At 32.2% G+C, this 5,000-nt stretch overlaps 1 protein-coding gene across 1 annotated transcript in view; it reads left to right on the top strand.

The window, feature by feature from the left end:
• The window catches only part of Ubc4 (ubiquitin conjugating enzyme 4), a 197,519-nt gene extending 195,578 nt beyond the window's left edge, over positions 1-1,941 (top strand). The window contains exon 5 of the mRNA XM_068384811.1: positions 1-1,941. This exon is cut by the window's left edge and continues 847 nt beyond it. The gene's annotated coding sequence lies outside the window, so the exon portion shown is untranslated.
• The last annotated feature ends 3,059 nt before the right edge of the window (positions 1,942-5,000 follow it).

The following is a 5,000-nucleotide window of genomic DNA, read 5'->3' as shown; positions in this document are numbered from 1 at the left end:
GAACTAGAATTTTGTATAAAGTTATTTGAGCATTAGACAGATTAAGAATTATCATATTGATAAAAATGTCTGGTAAGTACTGTTGCATTCCAGATTTGTTTAGTCATTAACTTTGGATTTCCACCATCCCCAAAGTAAGAGAGAAAAAGTCATATTACACCTGTTGGCTGGTCAATTATTCATTTACATGTTAGATTTTGGATATACTGCTGCACCTTTATGACTAGAAAGAAAGTTAAATTTAGTAAAGGATGTCTAGATTTTGTTATCCAACTCTTCGAGATATTGGGGTGTCTGACTACTGTTATTCAACAAAAAGCTGATTGTTTCTAGCAACTTAGGAACTTGATGACTCAAGGGCTCCTCGATAGATAAATGTGTCAAATCTGATAAACTAAAACTATTTGTGTACCAGGTTGAAAGGTTTCAATTGACAATCGCAGCTACTAGTCCATGTTCCAGTCAATAAATTTCCACCCCTCAAGAAAAAGAGACAAGAATTTTTTTTCTAGTCAAATGCCTGATCCCTCTCATTTTGTTCTAAACTACAAGTGTTTTGCATGTTTGTCTTATTGTTCTTAGTAGGCTGTTATTGTTTTGATGAACAACATTAACCCTCTTTGGCATGCTTGTTTAGTGCAGACATTTAGGTTGGAGTCAAGAAACTTCATGGCATTGTCTAAAGATGTTTAATAGATAATGATCATTGCATGTCAAGAGTAGGATGTTGTGAGGTATGAAAGAACAGAGAACTTTGAGCTTAAAACAGACTGTTGAGCATTCTTGAATGTTAGACTGTGCCTTGTCAAATTATTCTAGTTCCAGACCATGTGAGGAGCAGTAGCCTTCTCTGTTTCTTGGTTTCCATCACCATAAGGAGAATTTAAAAGATTATTTTAGAATTCCTAAACACTTGGAAGTTTTGTTGATCCTTATTTTAAAAACATTGCTACTTTTTTGTGATAAAGATTAATTTGTAATTGTATTTTCTCCATCATGTCACCATGAAATTCAATAATTAATATAATTTACTGTATATATTAATATCAGGAATTGTATGAATTAACTGAGCGTGTGTGTGTGTGTGGAACTTGAAGAAGTTGAACATTATACTTGCAATTTGCACAGATTTCATGTAAGTCAGTTTCAGTTGTGCTGTACATGTGTTATCTTTGAAATATCAGTTATGCCCAAAGTTTCATGAAAACATGGCCATATATGTAACAGGTGATATGTATGTCTAAATGGATACACTATTTACTTATACTGTACTGTACTTTATTTCTTATGATCCTTGTAAGTACAGTAGACTGGTTTGGCTTTTGCCTTGTTCTAAACATTTAAACTCTCCAATATTAGAAATCTTGGTATAGTACATATTAAGTGATGAAAAGTTAAAATTCTATTGTAAAGATTTTTTGTTGTATGATTTTTAGGAAGAAAATGTCATTGATAATGAGCATAACAGCACTGATGTGTGTAAATTTAGAATTGGACAATTTTTTGTCAAAAATATTTAAAGAAATTCAATTTTACTGTATTATATTTTATATCTGTTTTCTTAGTTTTCTTTTGCAATGTTTATAAAACTTGAAAGCATATTTTTAACTACCCTATGCCCATAGCAGTCTGGAGTTACTTGTTAGTAATGCATTTTAACATGGAGACCCAGTTGGTTGCTTGTATTAATGAATCATTTTGTATTTCAACTCAAATGCTTAATGATACTTCCTCAAGAACATGATACTCCAGTAGTGCCCAAACCATATAATGTGATAGATAAAACTAATTACAGCACTTGACTTGGGAGTGATTCAGGGAAACTTGTAATGTTTTGGAGAGTTTATTTATTATTTTCATGAACCTCCCATGATGTCCATATTGCTTTTGTCTATGTAAGCTTGAATTGTTAATGTTACTCCTTAAAATCAACAAATTTCCTGTGTTCTTTCCTTCCAACATACTAATTTCTATATTAAAGCAATGAAACGTATCAGCATCTAAACATACTGCGCATGGCGTATCACTTCTTCAGTTTCAAAGTCAACATGTGAGTAAGAAGACATGTGTTCTGCAGTTGCATCTGTTTTTTGTCTGTTTTTATTTGTATTTTTGTGTTTTTGAGAAGTGATCACTACATTGTTGTGCATAAAGAATTATTTGTGGGTGATCATAAATCAAATTCTCTTTGTCTCTCGTGCCTCGGACAATTTTTTTAAATTTAGAAAATCTTGTGAGGAATACACTGTTCCTCTCTGGGAAGTATTTTTCATTATCAGATTAAAGTTCAGAAGCATAGCAGAGGGAATAGTGACATTATTGCTACTCTAACCTTTGACTTTTCTACAGCCCAACAAATTACTTTTGATAGTCATGACCTTATTAAAAGTTTAACATCATTAGTTTCTTTTGTAGAAGCTCAGAAGACCATTAACTTTTAGATTCAAGGTAATATTTCAGACCTAATCTGCCCTGTGACATTAATAAAAATCTGGTTTTATATTTAAATATTGTACGTTATTTAAGGTATTTAGTATGCTTGGGCTAGGATATACAAATTGTTATCCCAATTCAAAATATTCCATTTGGTATTATTGACAATCTAATTCTGGATTACGATCTTTTCAGGCCCTTGAACCCATAAGCAAGGAATTTGAATATTATTATTACAAATACATTGGTGAATTCTTTTAAATACTTTGGAATGTTTAGTATTAAAAGATGTATATAATTAGAGTGAAGGTTTTACCTTCAAATAAGGTTTAATCGGTTTTAGTTTCTTTAATGTTGTCAGTTACCTAAATGAGGATATGTCCAGATAATTAATTTTATACATTTATTATCCCTTGATAATATGAAAATGATAGTTCGGGTTAATTTGAAATGGATTTCAGATTCTCACTACATGGTCTCTAGTAAAACTTGGGTGGTCAGATTAAAGGTAAAAAGAATATTTATTTAAAAATAACAAGTACCTAAACTGTTGATAGTTTCTAATATATGCAGATCAAATAAGAAATTTAATAGACCAAGTTTTTGTCCAACAAATTAATATAAGAGACAGCAGCTGAATACCAGACAAGAACACTATACTTAAAACAAGATAGAAGGAAAGAATTAAAACATTTCATCAGAGTTGATTGATTGCCAAAAATCTTAGAGACTTTCTCACTATGCCAATTATTTGTGCAGTTGAAGAAGAATCAGACAGAATGTATATCTCTAGAGTATATTTGCATTCAAGAATCACGCCTAAAATTTTAAAGGATTAGTTCATAGTTAAAGAAACTTGATTAATCCAGAGTGGCTCCTCAATATATTTGCAATCATACTTTGAGTTTTGTTAGTGTTAAACTTAATGCCTCATAATTTGCGCCATGTACTAATTTTAGCTCTTTCTTTATTATGGGATTTAGCAACCCTAATTCTGCTTTCAGAAGATAGAATTGATGCAAAGAAAGTAGAATCATCTGTATATGCAACAAGCTTGTTTTCTATGCCAAATAACATATCGTGTATATAATACAAAAAATATACCAGCTATCACATTCCTATACTCACTAAGGAGCCCATCAAAAAAACAAATTTGCAATCTATTACTTAAAAATTCCATAATGATACTAAGAAAAGATCCGCCTACTCTTAACTGTGAGTTTGAAAACGAGGGCCTCATGATTAACAGGTTCAATGGCAGCACTCAATCAAGGCCAATCATACCAACTTCCTTACCACAATCAAGAGATATCTGTACAGCACTGGAAATAGGAAGGGCATCACATGTTCTATGGCATTTGCAAAATACAAATTGCAAACTAGGGAACAGATTATTACCTTCAGCATATTTAATTAGATTTTTTGTCAAAAGACATTAAAATTTTTTAGATAATTGGGAGTTAAGGAAAATGGCCAGTAATAGTAATCAGCATGGCTAGAGCTAGTACAAGCACGTTTACCTAATGGAATAACATTACCAATTCTCCAACATGTGGAAAAAGAACCTCTTCTTGCTAACTTGCAGAAAATAACAGACAACTTAGGAGCTAAGAAATCAATGGTATTTATAAAAAAGGAAAAAAAAACATTTGGGTCTACACCATAATCTTCAAGGTTCATCAAGACTTAATTTCATGGGCTGAAAAGCTAAACTAAAAGGAAGGGCTCTTTTATGGTCAAATTGTATTCCTTTTCATTAGAAGAACCATAAACTTTGTGAGCAACACCGACTAGCTACGTATAGTTATTCAAAGTCAAATCTGATCTGTTTCCCTTCCAAAGATGATAGGTTTGAAAATTAGGGTTCACGATATAAGAAGTACAGTAAAGCTATACATAAACATTTTGCTAAAGTCTTTTGTTTGGAAACGGATTAGCGACACCTCAATTGTGGCCCAAATCTGTATTTGTAAAACATTGGGCTTTAGGACTTAAAGTGGGTGATGGGGTTTGGTCTGATAGAATTGTATTAAGTGGTTAGTTTGGTAGAATTATGCTTTTGGGTAGCAGTTTGATAACCTTTTGACTAATATGTTGGTTTTGTAAAAATTGTATGTGTAGCATGGTACTGCAGTTTTTGTTATATTAATTAATAATTAGGTGATATAAAGTAATTTTTCAAATGTCATCTGGAGCTTAGAGTACCTAAAAGCCTAAACTGAAAGTAAGTCTGGGATGCCATTTAATTGATCATGAGAAATTACATGGCCTGTCTTCTTTGCTCACTGGGTACCCATCACCTCTAAATTGTGGGAGTTGGCAATAGGAATATTAGGGGAGGTACATAGATGTATACAGGATTTTAATAATAATTTCTCCCTTTTTATACTTGCCTAATGTTCAGATACTGTATATGACAGCCCTCCTCCCCACTGGTTAGTAGCATCAAGAGGATAGTGAAGTATTTAGCCTTTTGGGACAAGCAGCGATAAGACATGCTCAGTATGTCATATTTGTTAGATGCTGGTAAGTTTCATTGCTTTATTAGAGGCTTTGGTATATTGGAT

This window comes from Palaemon carinicauda, chromosome 1 (assembly GCF_036898095.1).
Source record: "Palaemon carinicauda isolate YSFRI2023 chromosome 1, ASM3689809v2, whole genome shotgun sequence".
Taxonomy (NCBI): domain Eukaryota; kingdom Metazoa; phylum Arthropoda; class Malacostraca; order Decapoda; family Palaemonidae; genus Palaemon; species Palaemon carinicauda.
Note: the sequence above shows the minus strand (reverse complement) of the source record. Positions and strands in the feature narration are given on the sequence as shown.